At 44.4% G+C, this 22,587-nt stretch overlaps 1 protein-coding gene across 5 annotated transcripts in view; it reads left to right on the forward strand.

Annotated features, from left to right (window-relative positions):
- The first annotated feature begins 4,850 nt into the window (after positions 1-4,850).
- The window catches only part of Gpr19 (G protein-coupled receptor 19), a 29,031-nt gene continuing 11,294 nt past the window's right edge, over positions 4,851-22,587 (forward strand). For 2 of the 5 annotated variants that reach the window (XM_021164986.2, XM_021164991.3), the window contains exons 1-4: positions 4,851-5,637; positions 6,261-6,310; positions 11,034-11,222; positions 15,613-15,768. The gene's annotated coding sequence lies outside the window, so the exon portion shown is untranslated. Of the gene's footprint in view, positions 5,638-6,260; positions 6,311-11,033; positions 11,223-15,612; positions 15,769-19,256; positions 19,312-22,587 lie in introns of those variants that run through there. The other 3 variants (XM_029478875.1, XM_085839840.1, XM_085839839.1) reach the window with 3 other exon arrangements.

Raw genomic sequence — 22,587 nt, forward strand, 5'->3', positions numbered from 1 at the left:
GTGGAAATGAAGGTGTGAAACCACTTTCTCCTGCGTGCACCGGAGTGCAGACCGATCGAGAAAGCACTACCTAGCCAGACACTCTGCACACCCACATGACCCCAGCTACTGTTCAGGCCAAGGAAAGGCTGCAAGTTCAAGGCAGGGCTGGTTAACTTTGGGAGAGTTTATCTAAAGAAACCAAACAGACCAGCTGGGCAGGCACACGCCTTTAGTGCCAGCACCTGGGACACAGAGGCAGGGGGATGTCTGAGTCTGAGGCCAGCCTAGAGTACAAAGAGAGTTCCAGGACAGAAAAACCCTGTCTCTGGAGGAGGAGATGTCTCTGGAGATGGAGGGGGAGGAGGAGGAGGAAGAGGAGGAACATTTACCTATGTAATCCCTATGTAATCCTATGACTAGGAATGCTGAAGCAGGAGGAGCACTGAAAGTTTGAGACCAGCCTGGGCTACATAGTGAGCTTAATTCTAGCCTGGGCTGTGTAGTAAGACTTTGTCTTAAGACAAAATAAGGTCAGGGAAGTACTTGTGTACTTGTACAGCATATGCAAGGCACACACACACACACACACACACACACACACACATGCACCCTGCCCCTCCCCGCCCCTCCCCTCCCCATCCCTCCTTCTCAATTTTTTAAAGCAAACTCTGGATCCAGTTTTAAACCTTGAGGAAGCTGCATTGGTTTGCGTTAGTGTTTTTGTCTATATAGAGATTGAGCCTAGAACCCTGTACAGTCTAGGCACTCTACCTCAGGGCCATTTTCCCAGTCCTGGTTTTGCATTTTATGTTGACTCAGTGTTTCACAAAGTTGCTCAGACTGGTCTTGAACTCCTTCTGTGGCCCAGGCAGGCTTTGAACAGCAATCCTCCAGTCTCCAGAACCTGTTTGGGTCTGCCAGCCTGTGATACTAGGTCTGGATGAAGCTACACTGTTTTTGTTTTCTTGAGAAATAGGCAGACATCTCTATTCTTGGCCTAAAACTGCTGTCCATTGCAACAAGTGCCCTTAAGGGTGTGTAAGTTCAAAGAGCAGCACCTGTTTCAGGACTAAAGGCTCCAAGGTGGCAATGTCTAATAGAAATAAGACACACAAACAATTTGCTTCTTAATAGCCACTTTTTAAAAAACAAAGTAAAAGTAAAAAGAAACACATGAAATGTCATTGTAGCATGTAGTGAATATAAAATGTATCAGTTGTTGCTCTTGCTGAGACAAGGTCTCAGTATGTAACCCTGGCTGGCCTGGAACTAGCTATCTAGATAGACCTGTCTGGCCTCAAATTTACAGCCCCCCCCCCCGCCCCCACTGGCTTCTGCCTCACGGGTCCCAGGATTACAGATGACTCACCATACCCAGCTTCAAGACTTTCATATTTCCTTTTTCATTGTGATTTCTTGAAATCTAGTATACTCTATGTTTACAGTCCATCTTAATTTAGACCGGCACAGTTCACTGCTCTACAGCAGCATGCTGTTCAACAACAAGAGCTATTTTTCTAACGCAGCAGGCAGGTAGCCTTGAAAGGCTATGACAGTAAGACCCAATGCTACTTGAGATGCCGTTGTGTACTTCTCACCAGCACACTATTTTAAAGGTTCCTAGGGAAAGTTTAAATGGCCTACACCTAACGCTAAACTTGTTATTTAGAGAGGCACTTATTTGTGACAGGGCCTCACACAATCCAACCTGACCTTGAGCTGATCTTCCTGCCTCCACCTCCGAACTGCTGGGACAACAGGTGTGCGCCACTACTATGATCAGCTTCCTAGGTGACTTTACAGAATGTATTTTCTGTGTACCTACTTGTAGTTCAATCTATGAGTTCAATATATGATGGAGCTCTGGGCAATAAAATACAAAGGGGTGTCTGTTAAGTCATAGCGGGAAGAAACTGTCCTTAGGAGAGTGACTTCAAGAGGAATGCGGTAAGCTGCCCACACTCCTTACCCTTACAGATGTTAAAGATTAAGTAGCACAGGCTGGCTCCTGTCTCAGCCTCTTGAGTGCTAGGATTATAGGCATATGTCACCCTGCCCAGATGTCTCTTTCCTTCTGTTTGGAACATTTCATATTGAGAAAACGTTTAGGGGGCGTGGCAACTGCCTTGGGATAATGACAAAAGATTTTTAACACAGTAAGATAACAGAAGGGTTCTTTTCTTATCAGAGGTGTACATTTATGAAGCCAACCATGCAAACAAAGGGCAAAGGGAGGCAGGGACAGAGTTCCCTCTCAGAAGTGGCCAGCAAGGTCCTCAGTCAGCAAGGTCCTTAGCAGGCTCTGCCTAAATAGTAAAAACCCAAACCTACCCTTCTTCCTGCTGCTGCTTCTCTTGTGGAAGGCTCTGTCCATCATTACTTCTTCTTCTTTTAAATTTATTTATTTATTTATTTAGAGAGAAGGGTCTACGTAGTCTTAGCTGTGCATATGTAGACCAGGCTGGTTTCACACTCACTGAGCTAGCTCTTCCTGCCTCTGCCTCCGGAGTGCTGAGATTAAAGGTGTATGCGTCACCACACCCAGCTCACGTCATTCCTTCTTAAAGCATAACAAGGGCCTGTATGACCGAAAGCACAGAACTCAAAGTGGCAGCAAGGATTTTAAAAAGAAAAAAAAGTTGCCCACCCTGCCCCCACCAGAAATACCAAGAACTTGTGTGTATTTTGTCAGTACGTAGACACAAATGACAGCAGACTTTTTAGTACTTTATGAGGTCATGGCAATCACAGGCAAATTTGCCTAAAAAGTTGGCTGCAAAAATGACACTGTCAGTTTCTTCAGTTACTGATTGTACAGTCTTTGCTAGGTACATTTTCTGAGTTACACAGGAGACTAAGTGGGTGACCATTACCCTGGTTTGATTCTCCACCAAAGGATTCCTTTTCAATGAAGAAAGACATTTTGTTTGATCACTTACCAGGCCTACACTAATTTTTATCACATGTAGGCAAGTTAGAAACTCAAGGCTTCACTTTCTTTTAAATCCAAATGTCTTACATTTAGTGTTTGAGTGTAAAGACACTACAGCCCACATGTAGAGGCCAGAGGACAATCTTTAAGAGTAGGTTGTCCCCTTCCACTGTGTTCATCCAGGGGATCAAATTCAGGTCATCTGCGCTTGCTGGCAAATGCATATACTCACTGAGAAGTTGTGAGAGCCCAGCAACCTTTTGTCTTTTTGTGTTTTCTGTTGTTATCCATTGCCAGGTTGTTTGAGACAATGTTTTGCTGTACTCCTTAGGCTGGCTTTGAACACCTGAAACTCCTAAGCCTCCCAGAAACTAGCTTTGAAGATGCAGGTCAGACTTTTATCTCTTGAAGAAAAAAAAAATTGTTTGCTGTGTGCATTTACATGCATCACATGTGGTTCCCACGCTGGCCAGGAAAGGGTATTGGATCCCCTGGAGCTGGAGTTCTCAGAGTTTATGAGCTGCCATGTGGGCAGTAGGAATTGGACTCTAGTTGTCTTCAAGAGCAGCAACTGCTTTTCATCACTGAGCCATCTCTGCAGCCCTGAAGGACTCTTCATCTAACTCCCATACAGACTTTCCATTAGAGCCATATTATAATGTTCAATGCAATCCTTTAGGATGGCTATGGTGGTGGACCTCTGTAGTCCCAGCTCTTGGGAGAATGAGACAGGAGGATTCCAAATTTGAAGCCATTCTCCATTACATAGCAAGACCCTCTCTCAAAAAACAACCAACCACTACAATCTGTAGTGATAGCTTCTTTGATGACAGCTGTCAGACTTAACAAAGGAAGCCCTTTTTGAGTTAGTATAGTCATAAATATGGACAAGAAATTCATTCACCCTCTCTGTATTGTCTCTCTTATGAAGGAAATGCCAGGTCAATATAGGTGTGGAAAACTGGTTATCATTCTACCTCAAGTAAGCTATTGTTCTTATCTATAACAGAGAACCTGTTTCTTTATTTAAAACAGCGTTTCATGTAGCCCAGGCTGGTCTATGACTATGTAGGTGGGGATGACCCTGAACTTCTGATCCTGCCTCTATAGGTCTACCAACAAGTCCCATTTTATTCAGTTCTGCATAAATCCATGGCTTTTAGGCAAGGAGCCTACCAACTGATCTACAAACCCCATTTTTTTCCTTCAATGTACCACCATACCCAGATTGTATAGAAAAAAATTGTTCAAAATATGCTAAACTTTACTATCATATTGAACATAAAAAAAAAAAAAAATCCGAGGTGAGATGATAGCTTCTCTTGAGACGAATTTTGGAAGCATGAAAAGTCTTCAAGGTCTGGCCTCTTCTGTTCACATACATACATTTCCCCCTTCTTACTAATTAAAATCTCACTTTTCTGGTAGAAAAATGTTACAGATCTAGACTTCAATCTCACCAGTCAAAAAATAACTAGGGTCTAATAAAATTGCCAAATAAATTCCATTGTTTTTTAAAACTAGAAAAATGTCCAGGCTTTGCTAAGTTACCAGTTATTAATGATTTTTTTTTGAGCGTACTGGAATGTATCAATAGAAATTTCTTCAAAAATCAGTTTGCCTCTACTTGCAAATGGATAACCATATCTAAAATAATCTATGCTTATCAGATAGTATTTTATGAGCACTGTCTGAGTCTATTTGGAGCAGACTTTGAAGGGACATTCAGACTCTTATGAACTAACTGGCTTCTGCTTTAAAGGGCTACTGCTTCTAGTGTCAGCTCTTTCTAGTTTCAAAATTTGCATGGCCGCCTTTCTGAGTCCCCTTCAAGAAAGCAGTCTTAGCCCAGGCAGGAATTGCTCGAACTCGGGCGGCCTTAGGGTCAGGCTTATTTGCATCTTTGCTAAACAAAGTCCATCCTTTTAGGCGTCAGCGCCGCCGGTCTTCGCTCTCACGCTCCGAGGCTCACTTCAGCGACGGTGGCGTGCACAGAGCACCTGGGTCATCTGTGCTCACGATCCTGCCGCGACACCGACTTCTGGGCGTTGTGGTTCTCCTTTCAGGGCTCCGAGATTTCTACTGCACACTCCGCGGCTCGCTCGCTAGTCCCGGGACTAGCAGGCGCGGTTTTCCCGGAGAAATCCACGTCAGCCGCGCAGGCGCAGGCGGGGGATCTGGGCGGAGGGAAGGGGCCTGCGCTCGGCCCGCGGTAAACAAGCACTGCGCAGGCGCCGTGCGCCAAGGTGATTTTTTTTTTTTTTTTTGGTCTTTTGTTTTGCATAGCATCGTAAAAAGGGGGAACGCCAAAGCAAACCCTAGCATCTTAAGACGATCGACGGTGTGGCTTCTGCTACTCTCACTGTCTCTGAGGCACCGGCTGCGCGACCATGGCAGCCATAACTCTTCCACGGAGCTGCCGGCCTTGAGCTCTTTCTCTCACTGTCTACACTGAGGCTGAGAGGAAAAGACAGAGAAAAAAGAAAGAAAGAAAGAAGATTTAAAGGAGAGGTGGTGGGCGGTCCCCACAACGCCACCGAAAAGACCTCAGCGCCGCTCTTTTCCCCAGACAACGCGAGATCCTGTGCCAGGCCGGGACTCCGCCCCCGCCCCGCCCGTGGCTGTGTGCGCATGCGCTGGGCTTTTTGGCGCGCAAACCGTTCAGAACTTCCTGCTTGGTCACAGGTGGCCCCGTCGGCCCCCGAGGGATGTCAGTCAGTCAGGTCGGAGCCGGGGATTCACGCCCACTGCGGCACGTCCTTAGGGATTTTTCGGTCGAGATTCTACTTGACTGTAACTCGCCCCCCCATTCTTCTGTTCTATGGGTCATGAGGTCTCCGCGAATCTAAAGTCAGAGTGGGAAGAGAGCCCATCGCGGTTTTTAAAAGATGTTGCGATTTCGTTGTGTGGCACGCGAGCTAACTGCGAGCGGCATAAAAGGATAAATCTGGGGAACGAACGGGACTTTCTCTCTCTCTCTCTCGAAGATTCTGTGAGGCTGTGAATGTGGACCGGGCTAACACAGTGGGATGAAGATAAGAAGTTTTAAAAGTGGAAGGAGCCAATGAAGGCTTGAGAGATGAGGCTAGGAGGAATTAGAGCAGTAGAGGAAGTTTAGCTTAAATATTTACGCATATTTATAAGCAAGTAGGCAGCAGTGCCGCATATTTAGTCTACGATAGCGAAGTAAAATGGGGATGTCTTTGAGTGCAACAAACATTGCACTCAAACAAAAGTTGTCGCAGGCAAGAGCTGAGGTTGGGGCGGGGTAAAACAGATAATCTGGAGTCTTAGAATGTTGCAAGTGTGGACCGGTCTGACTGATTTGGCCTCTTTTCTCTCTCAGGGGACGTGGAACACCTGCACAAACTGGATTTTTGCCCTATAACGACTCAGGTACCATCCGGCAACTGAAGTGTCCTCTTTCCAATAGAATGCCTGGCCTCTCCCACCAACTTCACGGTTCAGCCAGAATGAAATTTGGCTAACAAGTCACTCAGATGAGTCACTGTCTCATTACAAGATTATGGATTTCTAATCTATAGTCTTCCAGTTGTGTAGATCTTAGAATCCACTCTAATATTGGGAGCAGTGCTATATAGTACTGACAGTATTGTCATTTTTACTGTCCCTGGTGATTGTTTGGAGGACCTTGCACAAGTCCCGAAATGCATTATGCTCAAGTCCCCTGCGTAATGAGGTATACTATTTGCCTATGACCCTTGTACATCTTTCTGTAAAGTTTAAACAATCTCTAGGTTATTTGTGATATGTACATCGATGTAAATGCTATGTAAATAGCTCCTATATTGTATAGGGAGTAATGGCAAGAAAAGCATTCAGTACAGATGCAAATTTTTCTTCTCTATTTTTATATCTGCTTTTGGCTGAATCTGAGGATGTGAAACCCATGGATGTGGGGAGTTGACTCTTTTCTCTCTCTCTCTCTGCCTGTGTGAAAGAGTTACCTCACTGTATTGATCAGATATGCCTAAATGGACTAAAAAAATCTAGTCTCTTATCTCAACTTTCTGAATAGCTGACACTCCCAAGTGTGTGTTGGGTACAGTTCTGGATATATTTTGATCCTTTGTGTGCTTTATAAAGAAAATGCAGGAAGATTGACGGGATATATAATTTGACTAGTCCTAACAACAGAGTAGCCGATAGGTAAGCAATGTAGCTTCCTTTGTAAGAAAACAAATGGAAGGTCTTAGGATTCAGGCTGGCAGTGATGGAGAAGGATCTAATTATTAATGTTTAGAGGAAAGCCCTGGGAAAACAGGTATAGGAGCATACACCTATAGCCCTAGCTACCCAGGGATGAGCCTGGGGAGGGGATGGAGAGAGGAAGGAATGAGGGAAGACAGAACCAGACCCTCTCAGAAAGTTCTCTGTAAAGCACTGTATTTTGGCTGATTGTATTCTGTTGTGTGGGCTGTTTGTGCTGAATCCACAGGAAAATGAAGGGGAAACATGGGTACAATATAATAGGATTTCTGGGTTGACATCTAAATATTTGGTTTGGGGGATTGGGGTCATCTGTCGTCTAAGTGTAATGTCATAGGTACTGTTTAGAATTGGGGATCAGAGCCCTGAGGTGTGACCTTTGGGTCTGCCGGTTACACCTTATGACATCTCATTTCTTCATTTATAAGTAAGGATTACAGTAAAAGGAGAATAAGGATGAGGGTATCTTTTTAACAATGACTTCATTTTACCTTGGTGGTATTCTTGCCTGCATCATATGTTTGTGCACCACTTGTGTTCTTGGTGCTCTGAGAGGCCAGAAGAGGACGTGGAATCTCCTGAGTTACTGATGGCGGTGAACCTTCCTGTGGGTGCTAGGACAGAATTCAGCCTCTTGGGCTTGCTTTCTGGAGCAGAGAGCACCTTTACCTGTTGAGCCATCTCTTTGGCCCATCAGGTTTTTTTATTTGTTTCCTTGTTTTTTTGAGACAGGGTCTCTCTTAAGTAGACCAGGCTGACCAAGAACTCAAAGAGTCACAGAGATTTTCTTGTCAGCACACAGACCTACATCTGTGTCATCTCTGCAGCTCTAGACAATATCTTTCAGTGGGTCCCCTTTTGTAGGGAATCACGCATACATGTGAACGAGTCCTTGTGGGACAGGCAGGAATGCATGAGACATTGGTCTCTGTCCTAGTTGTTCTGTCTTTAAACTTTAATTATTATTGATGTGTCTGTGCTGAAATTTAAAGGTGTGCACTACCATGCCCACCCTCCATCAGTCTTTTTAAGCTACTACTACTACTATTACTACTATTGCTACAGTTGAGAACTCCTGCTTAAAGAGTTTCTGAAGAAAATGAGAAGAAGCTAGAGCTAAGGCTTAAGCCCCTCTGCTCTGCACAGTTATCTATTTGAAGGGATTCTGAGGAATAAAGCAATGGCTTGAGATGAGCTGACGAGTCGGGCACAGTGACAGATTCTGGAGGGGAAGTGCTGAAATAAGCATACTAACTTGGGAGCAGTTAGTGTCGTCATTACTGTGGATGCCAGGAACACACTGAATTGGCTGTATGGCAGACTTTGAACCTCCCAAACTGGCCCTTTGATCTAGCTCAGGTAACAAAAAGATGTCTTGGTTTCTTTGCCACCTGGAGCTGTTCCGCTCCTCTGACTGGGGAAGGCATGATTAAAGTGTTTGCACATGGGTGGTCTCTTCTGGGAGGGCAGGTGGGAATGCCTTTTTTTTTTTTTCTTTTCTTTTTTAAAGCAGGCATTGATTATGAAGGCTTCCCGAAGCCTGTCAAAGGTATGAGATTCATCTGACCACACTGATGGTTTTGTTGTTACTGACATATGGGAAAAGTAGGGCTTAAGCCTACTTTCATAGTCTTTCAATGAAAACAACATCATTTGGGGGTGGGGAATGTCTGGGAGAGAAATTTCTCTTTTTTTTCTTCTCTTGTGTGATTTTGGACACAAGATCCCATGTATCCTAGGCTAGCCTCCGAGCAGCTGTCTCACCTGCCTTCACGCCCTAAGTGTTAGAATCATAGATATGTGCTGTCACACAAAGTTTGTCATGTTCTGGAGATCAAACCTAGTGTTTAGTACATACATCCTACCTAGGTAGGTAGGTGGGTACTGTTCAAAGCAAGCTACATACCCCAGCCCCAGGAACTTTACCTTCTTAGACACAAACTGTTTGATAGTACCACAACTCTGAATTGTAATCACAGTTGAAAACACCATTGTTGGACACTATGACCGAAATGTAGTAGGTATGGCCAAGAACATCTTTTGCCACGGATTGCATTCTTAAAAACTTTTTAATTATGTGTTTGTGTGTGCGTGTCTGTGTATGTCTCTGTGCATGTGAGTGCAGGCACCCTCAAAGGTCACAGGTGTTGGGTTCCCCTGGGTTTGGAATGACAGGCCCTTGTGAGCCGCCTGGTTTGGGTGTTAAGAACTAAACTCCGTTCCTCTGGAAGAGCAGCAAGTGATCCTAACCTGTGTCATCTCTGCAGCTCTAGACACTGTCTTTCAGTGGGTCCCGTTTTGTAGGGAACCAAGCATACATGTGAAAGATTGTCCTTGTGGGACAGGCAGGGATGCATGAGACCTTGGTCTCTGTCTTAGGTTGTTCTGTCTTTAAACTTGAATTATTATTGATGTGTCTCTGTGTGTGTGTGTTGCGGGGGAGAATCAGGACAACTGTCTGGAGTCACTTTTCTCCTTCCCCTTTGTGTAGGTTTCAGAGATCCAACTCAGGTTGTCAGGCTTTCGAGGCAAGCACTCTTCTTAGGCAGCGCTTACTGCCCTTCATAAGTGACTTTTATGAGTTGGAGTGAGCCAAAGACAAATAACGCTTGAGGTTCATGGCTGATTTTTCATCTGCTGGAGACCACCAGTGCTGTCGAATTGGGGACAAGGTGGGGGGGGGGGGAGATGTAGTTAGGAAGAATGGGGTTATAGCTTAGTAGTAAAACATATGCTTAGTATTTAGAAAGCCCTGCGTTCCACCACCTGCACTCCCAATTAACAAAAATTGGTAGGTTTGTGTTTTCTTTGTGAAACAATGTCTTTTGGACCTTTTTCAAAGTTTCATACTATACCAATATGAAGTTCTGGTCATTCATATAAGGGTGTCCAGTCTATCTGTCTGCTTCTTTAGGGGGTGTAGAGGAATTTTAATCCAGCAACATAGCTACTCTGGCTAGGGATCACTTCCAAAGACCTTCTAGGTCTATCTGATCTAGCTGGAATGCAGACATGCCCTGGGTTACAGTATGATCTGGCTGGAATACAGATATGCTCTTAGTATACACTTTAATACACTTTAATCCCTAACAAGGAAGGAAAAGGTAGTTTGTATAAGGAAGCAGCCATGTTTGAAAGTGACATTTAATAGAATGGCAGAGTGATGAATCAAAGAAAGATTTGACAGAACGAGTCAGAGATCATATACATCCAGCTCACATGATAACCAAGAACGAGAGGCTACTTAAGAGCAGAGAGAGAAGGAGAGGTGAGGAGATGGCAGGTTTGTGTCTGGACAGTTCTGCAGAGGTAAGTTGTGAAAGAACAAGCTAGACACAGGTGAAGACAGACGAGCCAGAGAATGAGAAGGAGCCAGAAGATTAGAACAGATTGCCAAGTTAGAATGTGGCCAAGCAGACAATTCAGCCAGAAGCCAGAGAAACTGGATTAAATTAGTCATCTTGGAAGATTAGACTGTACAGAGGCTAGAAGCTCCTAGGCTTAGGGTTAGAACAGAAAAAGAGACACTCTGGGTTCAGCCTCAACTGTGTATTTGCATAGCGTGTGTACAGCTTTCATCTCATCCCATCATCTGAGGAAATAAAGAGACATTTATGGGGAGGGCGATGTTAGAATTAGGATTCTAGGGCTGGGTGGTGGTAGCACTTGGGAGGCAGAGGCAAGCAGATTTCTATGAGTTTGAGGGCAGCCTGGTCCACAGAGCAAGTTCTAGGAGACCCAAGGATACACAGAGAAACCCTGTTTAAATCGCCCCCCTTACTCCCTCAAAAAAAAAAGAGAAAGAAAGAAAAGAAAATAGAGTTCTAATGAGTACTTTCCTTGGTGCAGTGGACTTTTTTTTGTAATGTGTTATGTTTTTTTTCTACAGAAAGCATTTGGATGTTGGCACTATAAAGATTGAGGTTATTTTGTATTTGCTGTTATTGGAGTTGCAGCTTCCTATACCAAATGCAGTGTTATCCTGGGGGTCTGGCAGCTAATGACCTATGGACAAAAGATACCCTCTAACCACAGTTGGCCCAGCTGAAAGTAGAAGACATCAGTCTGTGATAATCTAGTAAGTGTAGCATCAGGGACTCCCAGCACTCCAGACTAAGAACAAAAGGGAAAGGTCTTCAGAACAAAAGGAGGTTGCTAAAGTGGGTATAGGGGAAAGACAAAGGCTTTACTGTGTCTCACTTCTAGCAAGAACACTGGGATAAGAGGCAGAGTCCACAGCGGAGTAGGACTAGAACTGTGAAATTGCTGAAGAACATAATCTGCAGAGTTGGGTAGAAAGATAGGAGAACTAGGGTAGAGAAAGAAGCAGGTTGAAAGTCATGGGAACCTTAAAGGGGGCTGGAATGATGTAGTCAACTGGAAGAGTGTGAAACTAAAACTAGCATGCATGAAGCCATGGGATTAGTCCCTGTCATTGATGATGCATATGTCATTCCAGGCTTACATAGAGAGCCCTCAAGGCTAGCCTGGGCTACATGAGACCCTGTGTCAAAAACCAAATCAAAACCTAGCCAAAATACTCTTAACTAGTAATGTGTTATAAGTAAAAATATTCAGGAAGATTAATGGGATTACTCACATTTTAGTTTAGGAATAAAAGAATCAACATATACAAGATGTTTTTAAAGGAACAATGAAGAATAAAAATTAATTTGCTTCATGGGAATACCCAAATTCACATTTTTGATAAGGTTATTGATAAGGTCATTGAGCACCTAGTTAGCTTTGAAATTTTTTTTTTTTTAAATTTTGTGGGAGTTGGAGAGATGACTCAACAATTAAGAGCACTGGAGGACCCAGATTAGATCCCCAGTACCTACACCGTGGTCCACAACCATCTGTAATTCCAGTGCCAAAGGACCTGACACCCTCTTTTGGCCCCCTTCAGTCTGCACATTGTGTGCAGACATACATGCAGACAAAATACTCATAAAAGAAATTCCAAGAACATCTTAATTATTTTTTTTAATCTTGAAGATGTGAAGATTGGTTGGGTGAGGATCCTCCCTACAGATCTGTGAACAAGATGTAATACATGACAACCAGGGCAGCTCATGTCTCGTTCTAGCCAGTGGGCAGCAGAGCAGGAGAATCAGCAGTTCCAGGCCACCTGAAGTGACTCAAACAAGCTCTAAGCCATTCTGGGCCTTATGAGACACTGTCTCAAAAAATAGCAGTAATAGCAACAACCCTTCTAACCAAAAGACTGAAATGCAATAAACTCAGCAGTAGAAGTACTGTGTGTGCAAATTAAAGTAGTACAGAGTGAAAAGGGAGATGTGGCTGGGGGTGTAACTTACTATAAATGAATGCTTAGCGTGCCCTTCAGCTGGGTCAGCCCTCAGCCTCAAAGATAAAAGAGCAAGGACATGAGTAACCTGATTTGGAGGGCGCTGTATGACTTACCTTTCTGTTGCTGTGACCGAATACCTGACAAGAAGTACTTTGAAAAAGGAAGGGTTTACTCTGGCCTGGATTTGAAGGGATGTAGTTTAGTCTGGAGAGACCCGCATGAGCGGGAGCTTGAGGGAGTCACATTTCATCTACACTCAGGAAGCAGAGAGGCGAGTGTTGGTGCTCAGCCTGTGTGTGTGTGTGTCTGTGTCGGGGTGTGTGTGTGTGTGTGTGTGTGTGTGTGGGTATGGGTGTGGTCTATGTACTTATTGGAAGCTCACCTTGTCCTTTGAGATAGAGTCTCTCACTGAATCTGTAGCTTACCCAGCTAGCTGGGCTGGCCGGCCAATGAGGTCCAGGGATCTGGGATCCTGCCTTTCCAACACTGGAATTACAGATTCTTGCTTCTGTGCCCAATGTCTTACATGAGTGATGGGGATCTGAACTCTGGCCCTTGTGATTGTAGGGCTGGTTCTTCATCCAAGGAGACACCTCCCCAGTTCTGAGAGGTCCCCGGGTCCAGTCAAACTGCTACTTAACCAAGATAGGGTGAAGTGAGTGAGACACAGCAACAGGAAGATTATCTGAAAAAAGACAACAGATTGAGAGACCAGTCTGGTTTTAGAATAGACGAGACAGAAACTTTTAAGCCTAAAGCATGAAGGCTTGAGACAGAGAAGTTAAAAAAGAAAGAAGAGGGTTTTAATGAATTTCCCAGGGACACTTGGATAGTGGTTTTCTCTCAGGTAATGTTTGAAACAATGGGGAAGGTCCTTTTTATTTTTAAATCTAAAATTGATTGTGTTGACTGTGTCTGTGTGTATCTTTGAGTACACATATTACATACCAGGGTGTGTGTGTGTGTGTGTGGTGTGTGTGGCGGTCAGAGGACTACTTGTAGTCAGTTCTGTCCTGTCACTGGACGGATTAGTTACCCAGTTATTTAAACCATTCACTTCTTTTGTTTGGTCCTCAATGGGCTTATAAGTGATAATGAGTTTGAGGACAGTGTAACCCAAACAAAACTAAACAAGTAGATAATACTTATTCAGCTTACGGTAATTTCCTAAATGTTAAAATTAAGAGCTGAATTTCTAACTGGGTCTGGGCATATACCTGTAAACCCCAAACTGGGAGACAAGAGCAGAAGGATCATTAATTGGAAGCTAGCCTGGGCTACATAGCAAGACTATTCTGAGTCTTATATTAAAAGTACTTCACCTGTCCCCTTTCATAAACTAAGAGTAGATACTGCAGGGTTAGTGAGGTGACTTGGTCAGCACAGGTGCGTGAGCACGTACGGATCTGTAGCACTCAAGGCGAAAGCTGGAGCTAGCTAGCTGGCCGGCTAGCAAATCCCTGAGTTCCGGGTTTGGTGACGACGTGACCATCTCAGAAAACAGAGAGAGTGGTTGCAGAGAAGGCGCACGCATCATCAGCCTCTGGCAACTTTGTGGAGTTGCTTCTGCATGTCCACCTCAGGAGGGAACTTGGATTGTCAGGCCTTCCCTGACAATTCAACACACTGAGCTCAGCCACTTTAAATTCCTGATTTGGGGTAATCCAAATGCCCTCCGATTATTATCTGACTTTATGTTTAAAAAATAAATTTAGCGGTCTATATACAAATGTATTTTTATTTTTCCTATAAAATGGCAAAACATTTTCAACTGGTTCTTGTGGTCAACATTCAGTTGTGTTTCTTAGATATCTCTGCAATATGCTATTAGGAGTTGCATGAATGGCTTCCAGACTGCCGACATCTAGTCTCAAAGAGAAATGCCTTTCCTGTGTTCTTCCCACTGCCCTGTGGAAGCAGTCCGCACATGCTCCATCTTCAGTTCAGTCCAAATAGATCTTTAAGGAGAGAAGCAAGGGGGGATGGGAGGACTTCCTGTCTTAGTGTAATTGTGGGTTCCTAGAGTCCTGGCAGTGTGCAGGGCCACAGCAGTCCGGTCAGAAAGAAGTCTGCAAGCAGGTCTGGTTCTGCAAACGCTAGCTGAAAGCCTCTGCAACAATTCGGTTCTTTTCCCTTTTCTTTAGTCAGCAGGGTCCCATGGTGACCGGTTTTGAAAGCAATAGTCCCCTTCAGCAGTTACCTAGCACCATGGCAACCAGGACGTCAGCAAAGCAGGATAGACCCACACAAAACAGCTGCAACTCGGCTTCTATCCTGCTTCCAACTCAGCTCTGCCTGAGAGGCACTGATGGAGCTAAAAACATGTAGGCTTGTTCACCCCAGCATTCCTGTGTGCTGAGGGATTTCCATAAGCACGGATGTAGGAGCATATAGTAAACTGTGTCTTGAACCCCCAACCCTGTAAAAAGAAAAACATAAGAGTATATTTAAGGGGTAACAGTAAGTTGCAGGATAGGCTAGAAAGCAGGTATGAATTTAGTAATATAAAAACCTGATTTGTCCTCCTAAGTGAAGTAAGATGACAGTAGAGACAGCTAGAGCCCTAGCTCTATGGAGTGGTTTATATCTAGATACAAGATCAGGGGAAAACTTTAACAAATATCTATTTACCTGAATAGATAGACAAATGGCTTTAAGGACTGCAATGCTGTCCGTGGTGCTGAACACTTCATCGACCAGATGTGCTATAAGGGTACCCCCCAAAATAAGAGTAAGGAACACAGTGGCATATCCAGATGCTGATAATAGAAAGAGGTTGAGGAATTGGGAAGAAGGCTTGGTTTTCTTTCCATATGAAGCAGCTCTGAAAGCGCAGGGTAAAATGGCCAGATTGAAAAGAGAAAGTGAGGAAAGCCAGAGGCCTGTGTGCCCGAGTCTTTCCTTTTCATATGGAGATTTTCAGATCAGAGCCAATCAGGTCAGAGATTTCTGCTGCTTTGCTCCTGAAAAGAGGAGTGGGGGAAGGGAGAGAGAAGATGGCCACATTTCCCCCCCAAGCCACATGATCAGTTTCCCATGTGACACATTCCAGAGCCTTGGAAAGGAGAAGGGAGGGGCACTCAGAGAGTGGGGCTGGGGGTGGGAAGATGGTTTAGCAGTGAACCTTCACAGCGTCATCTTCTCTCTCTACCAGGAAGCAGGCTGAGGGCTGAGGGAAGGCAGAGGGGAGATATGAATGTGTTCCGAAGGTTTCCCGGTGGCTCATGGCATCCTCCAAAGTCCTGTCTGCGAGCTGTTCCTGACCAAGAAAACCCGCGGAGCCTGTCTCTGAAATCCAGTCCCGATGAAGGTATGTGTTCAAGCTCCTCAATCACCGCTGAAATGTGGCTCAGAGGGACAATACCGTCTCTTCCTATTTTTTTTTTCCAGGAAATTTGGAGATTTTTGTCCCAGCTTAGATGCTTGTTAGGGGTGTTAAATTTGTTACAGGTTCAGAAAAGATGTCTAGATAGCTCTGTAAAATAAATACTTCTCCAGAGTAAGCTCCTATAGGGGAAAACAAAATTGGTTAAAATCGTGCATAGTAATTGGTAATAAAACCAGAAACTCACCGGTGTGTGTGTGTGTGGGGGGGTTCTCCCTGTCTAATCCTAGAAGAGGAGGAAGCATTACTCAGAAGAGCTAGATTTCATTGTTACTAAGAAAATCCTGCCTCATCCCTTTGAGCTGCTGTTCTGTGCCTGTGTTCCCAGAGGTTACTGGCTGTAGCTTAGGAGCCTGAGTAGGCAGTCCTGCCATTCCTTTGTGCTGTTAGCTCACCCTTCTCCTGAAGTCCCCAATACCAAGAGCACCAACGATTGTTCCCAAGCTCTGCTGTAGACACTAGACTGCCACAGAACCCGCACGGTATGGGAAGCCTTAGGGAGCTCTCACAGGAATCTGCCAAATGTAATACAGTCTGTCGTACACTCCTCTGGGTTTCTTTGAGTATTTCTCCTCAGGTCAAAGAGAAGAGCTAGCAAATTCACGTTTAATTTCATTTAATAGGTACTTGGAAAAGTTCTTGGTATGTGCAAGCAATTATCCCAAGCATGTAGGTAATCATACAGATTGTAATTTAGACATAAGCTCAGGCATAGAGGAGTTCAGCAACTATGCTAGGGTAACTTAGGTAGCACGTAATAGAACAAGAATTGAATCCCAAGACTCTGAATCGTAAAGCCCTTGTTCTTAGTCATGAACTGTATTGCTTGGCTGCTGTGTTATCTCAAATGATGTCAGTAGTCTGCTGGGCTACAAATGTTGTTTAGCTGACGCTACTAGAAGATTGAGTCAGCTTGCCTGGCTAAAACAGATCCCAAGCGAAATCTATATTTAATTTTGAATTATCCCAATAGTCATGTTCTGTACCCCAAATAACCCAGTAAGTAATTGCCTGTTCTTTCCCTCTCGTGCTACATAGATATCTAGTAGTAAAACACGGTGTTACTATGGTGGTCACTGCTGTCTAAAGGAAAAAGATAAACCTGGAAGTATGTTATGGCGGACTTTTTAAATCAGACTTAGAAATATTCTCTCATTCTTGGAACCTAGAAACAAGCCCACCTTAGGCTTCTGATTCTCAAAAGAAGTTAATATATCATAACAGGTGTCATGGCTCTTGCCTGTAATCCTGGCCCCTGGGAAGGAAGAGTGCCACATGATTAAAACCAGCCTGGGCTTCAGAGTCAGTCTCAAAAAGAGACTTAAAAATTATGCATCTTAACTACGATGCCTGACTGAGTTTGTTGTTTTAAAGTAATATGCTTTTAAAACAAAGATCTCTTTGCAAAATATTTTAGGGTTTGTTTGTTTGTTTGTTTGTTTGTTTGACAGTTTCTCTGTATAGCCCTGAGTCTTCTGGAACTCTCTATAGACCAGGCTGCCCTTGAACTCAGAGATCCACTTGCCTTTATCTCCTGAGTGCTAGGATTAAAGGTCTCTACAGACAGGCCTTACTTTAGGTTTTTAAGGGTAAAGAAAATGTACTAATACTTTTAAATAAAGTTAGGGATTTCTGGGGCTTGGGAGATGGCTCAGTGTATAAAGTGTTTGGCAGGTGAGAGGACCTGAGTTTGGATAGTCATCACTGAAATTTCAAACAATTGAGCGTGGCTATCTCAGCGCTGGGAGGCAGAGGTGGGAGGGTTTCTTGGGCTCACCCTAAGCTTTACCTCTGGCCTGCACAGGCATGAATGCACACATGTACACATACCACACACATAGGAGACTGAGATAAAAGGATTTCCTTGCCATGAATGGTAGAACAGTGCCTGCAATCCCAGGTGAGGACTGAGTTGTTGAAGTAAAAGGACTACCAAGAGTTCAAGGGTAGCCTGGGTTGTCTTTAAAAAAGACAGGTAGTAGATCTTTCCCCTTGATCCTGGGTGGGTTTCCTTCTGGCCTTTGATGGTAGAAGATGCCCAATTTCATCCTTACAGGCTGTGGAGAGTTGAAAGAGGTGCTAGGTCTAAAGTATAAAGTGGAAAGATTTGCAAACTTTTCCTTCCAAAACATTCCGTTTCCTCTGGTAGTTCATCTCAGAGCACTCTGAACAGTGGTTGTGTCCTCGGTGACATACGCATTTCTCTGGAACAGCTAACCTGAAGTGTGGTAAGCTCTCAGGACTCATGTGGGGAGTGTACCATGGGAAGGTTCAAGACTCTTAGCAGAATTCTACTGGAGCCGGTCTTTGGGACAATGTCTGTTTTATTTGTTTATCTGGTTGGTTTGTTTTTGAGACAGGGTTTCATGTAGCCTCGGTTGACTTTAAACTTGCCGTGTGTGTAGTTGGTGCTGGCCTTGAACTGATGCTCTTGGTTTCCCCTCCCCAATCCTGGGTTACAGGCATCTATCACCATGCCCAGCTCTGAGTCTATCTTAGTTACATATGTTTTAGTGAAACAGCAAACCTGCAGTAAGCACTTGGCAGCCGTCAAATCCACGCTTGGAGTTATGTATGTTGGCTAGGCCCATCGTGAACCAGAGCTCAGTGTTATCCATAATCTCTTCCCTGGGCCTCGCTGCTTCTCCTCATAGGCTCATTCGTACCTAAGATGAAGTCCTCCTTGTATTTTGTAGAGAGGTAAACTGGGACAACCCCAGCAGTCTTTCCCTTCTTCCCTCAGATGTTTGTCTAACCCTTCCTGCCATGAAACAGCTCACATCAGCTTGAGAGTGAGCATCTCCAGTGCTCTGCTCCACGCAGTCTTTTCTCTAGTCTGCCACCCACTTTCCACAACACTGTCCAAAGAGTCTCAGAACTGAATAGACCTTTTCCTAGGGACCCTTGAGATCCTACGTGTCAACTCAAGTTTGAGCCCAAAATATGGCAGGGCCCAAATGAGAAACTGTCTCAAAGCATTTCCCCTCTACAACTTTGTGCTCAGACCCGGGCCTCATGTGTGCTAGCAAGCTGCATTCCCAGACCTGCCAGGACACTTTTGAAAGTTTGCTTAGTATTTGAATTCAAGTTTGCAAGCTAGCTGTGATTACACTAGTTACCCCCACAATCAGATACACAATACAGCCTTTATTTTTCTAACTAATTAAGTCATTAAAGACAAAAAGACAAAGTTTAAGAGTAAAGTGACCACAGAGCCCCCTCCCCTCCGGTGTCACCTGCTAGGTTTGGCACATAGCAGAAATAGCGGCCTGTTGGAAGGGCAGTTGCAGAGCTTGCAGATTACACATATACAAGGCAGCACAGCTGTGGGACCCAGCGGGGTTTTCTATCTGCCCTCTTGAATCTGAGATGAGTAACCCACTGAACTTTCTGAACAGAAGACAGAAGAGAAAGGAGAGAGTCGTCGCCTTGAGGAGAACCCCTGACAATGCGGTTTTGATTTGGAGGGTAGGTATGGAAGATCTGTGAGGAGGTGGACAGCAAACCTGGGTGCAGAATCTGAAAAAGGAATAGCTAGGTCTCATCTGTAGTGTGTAGTTGCATTTCTCCCTGGGGTGTTTATATCAAAAGGGCAGGGAATAGAGCCGAGGACCAAATGTGGGTGGTGTATCCTTCATCCACTATGGTGGGTTGAAATGGAGGTGTGTTTTCTGAGGGAACAGGTTAAGAGCAGATGGAGAGTTACTGTCATGATGTTATTTCCTGTTTGTAGTCACTTTCCATTGACAGAAACTTTAAAGAGGCATCTCCTGTAGCCTTCATGCAAAAGAAGACACCTGGCACCTGGCATAACAACTCTGTGATACACATTATCAGCCCTGTTTTCCAATGAGGAAACTACAGCCCAGAGACATTAACTGATCTGTCTAAAATCACAACTAGTAGCTAGCATTAAACTAGTTCCCTTGGATACTAGTATATTGCCAGTAGTGTTCTTTCTTCCCTGCTTTAAAAAGAATGTATTTATGTATTAGACTAGTAAAAACATAGTTCTCAAAAATTGGAAAACTAGGGACTGGGGAGATGGCTTGGTGATTGAGAGCACTACCTGCTCTTCTACAGGACCCAGGTTCAATTCCCAGCATTCTTGTGGTTCACAACCATCTGTAGCTCCAGTTTCATGAGATATGATGCCCTTTTCTGGACTTTGAGAGCAACTGGGCATGAAAGTAATGCACAGGCACACGTGCTGGCAAAATCCCATCGTTTTTTAAAAATGTAAACTGAGAAAAAGTAGAGTACAGTTAAAATCCTGATGTATTTCTTGCTCTTTTTCAATGTGTATCACTAAAAGCAGATATTTGTTGAGATCTTGCTTTAAGTGTTTGTGTGTGCATGCATATGTGCATGCGTGTGCATGCTTGCCATTGGCAGCCAGAAGAGGGTGATGAATAACCCGGAGCTAGAGATGTACTCCGTATCCTCGGTCTCTCCCTCCCAAGTGCTGGAATTACAGGCATGCAGCACACGCCTGGCTTAGCCCTGTTTTCATATAGTTCATTCTGACAACAGAACAGGTAGTTACTGTCATTTTAGTGATGAGAACAATAAGCACAAAGATAATTAACTTGACAGAAGCCACACAGATTGTGAGTTGAAACCCAGATAGGCTACCTCTGGAGCAGTTTCTCAACACAGTTAGCGTTTGGGGCACACAATTCTTTGATGCTTATTGTAGAATTCAGATACCAGTAACATTTGAACTCGGTGTCTGTAGACACTGTCATATGTCTTCTGAGAGGTAAAGTTTCCACCTAAGAACCACTGGTCTTGAGCCCCAGCACTCAACACATAGTGTGCACATAGTGTGCCCGAGAGGTGGCTCTCTGGGCCCCTCACAGTGGAAGGAAAAAACAGAGTCTTGTAAAAGCCAGGCTTGGGTGCACACTTGTCATCTCAGCATTTGAGAGGTAGAGGCAGAAGGATTAGGAGGTTAGGGTCATTCATGGCTACATTTCACATTTGAGGCCAGCATGGGCTATTAACCCTTTTCCTGATAAACAAGATATAAAAACTTAAAAAAATAAAATAATAAAAGTGAGGAGCTTGGGGGTCTCAGTCAAATAAAGCACTTGCTTTGTGAGCAGGCGGGCCTGAGTTACTCCCTAGCACCCACCCATGTAATGCTGGCCATGGTGAGAAAGCTGGGTATCGTGGATGGAATGCAAGCACGGGGAGGTGGAGGCTCAAGGGGCTTGCTGGCCAGTCATTTTAGTTTCATTAATGAGTGATGAGCACTGTCACAAAGGAGCTAGACAGCATTCCTGAGGAAGACACTTGAGATTGTCCTGCCTCCATATATACATGCAACCGTGTACATATACACATATACACATGCCCCCATATACACATGCAAACGTGTTCACACTGTCCACATACATATACACATATACACATGCCTCCTCATACACATGCAAACATGTACACAATGTCCACATACATACACATACACATGCCTCCACATACACATGCAAACGTGTTCACACTGTCCACATACATATACACATATACACATGCCTCCACATACACATGCAAACATGTACACATGTGTTCATATACATACATGCCTCCATATACACATGCTTCCATATAGACATGCAAACATGTACACACTGTCCACATACATATATACATATATACATGCCTCCACATACACATGCAAATGTGTCCACATACATATACAAATATACACATGCTTCCATATACACATGCAAACATGTCCACATATGTGTCCACATAAGAGTTAAGAAAGGATGTACAACAACAAAGGAAACCAGGAAACAGGAGGGAAAGCCAGTTTTGGAGCCCCTTCTTTCTGGGTGTGTCAGATGAATGAGGGCAGGGGCAGGGCAGGTGAAGTGTGGACAAGGGTCAGATGTCCTCCAGAGCTGTCTCCACTTTAGTGCTTTCCTTTGGTACATCTCAGGGGTCTTTGTTGCCATAGTTAGCTTTGTATGGGCAGGTGTTGTCACTCTCTCAAGAGTCTCCTGTGGTGGCTGTGGCTCTAGCTGGCAAGTGTAGGGGAGGCAACCACAGCCCTGAGATCTGTACAGGCAGACCTGTCTCCATACTCCAAAGGCATCAAACATCCATCACCCTCCTGTAGGGGTATAGCTGTGCACATGATGATACCGGAGCTGCAGGGCTCCCAGATTCTGCAGCAGTGATCCTCATGGCAGATAGTCAGTCCCTAAATGGACCCACAAACTGAGCTTGGACTCAGGTCCTCCAAACTACAAAGTGATTCTTGACTGATGAAGTCAGCACCTAGCCATTCAGGGGCGCTACCTCCCCTTGTAGGGCCCCCTGCCCAGGCATGTCTTCGTGTGTCCCAGCTGCCCACTTCTTCACATTTGCACCTCTTGGATGTCTCCTGTGGGGGAAGTGGCAGGTTGATTCGTGCTTCCTACCTTGATTGCCAGGCCTCAGGTCCTTGGGCAGCTCTGTTCTTTTTGCTGAGTTTCTCTTATTCTCTGAACTGTTCGGCTGCCCTTCACACCCTCGGTGAACTTCCATCCTTTGCAGTCAGTTTTTTACCTTTTTTTTACCAGTTTTTTACCCTGACTCTTCTGCACACACCACAGTGCAGCCTCTAGTCCTCTGCCTGCCTTCCCTACAAGTCTAGCAGAGCCTTGTAATTTGAAGGGCTCTCATGTTTTTTTCTTTTTTTCTTTAAAGATTATCTTATTTTTATTTCTGTCTATATTTGTATGTTTGCGCAAA

This window comes from Mus caroli, unplaced genomic scaffold (genome assembly GCF_978045245.1).
Source record: "Mus caroli unplaced genomic scaffold, Mus_caroli_1 scaffold_7, whole genome shotgun sequence".
Classification (NCBI taxonomy): domain Eukaryota; kingdom Metazoa; phylum Chordata; class Mammalia; order Rodentia; family Muridae; genus Mus; species Mus caroli.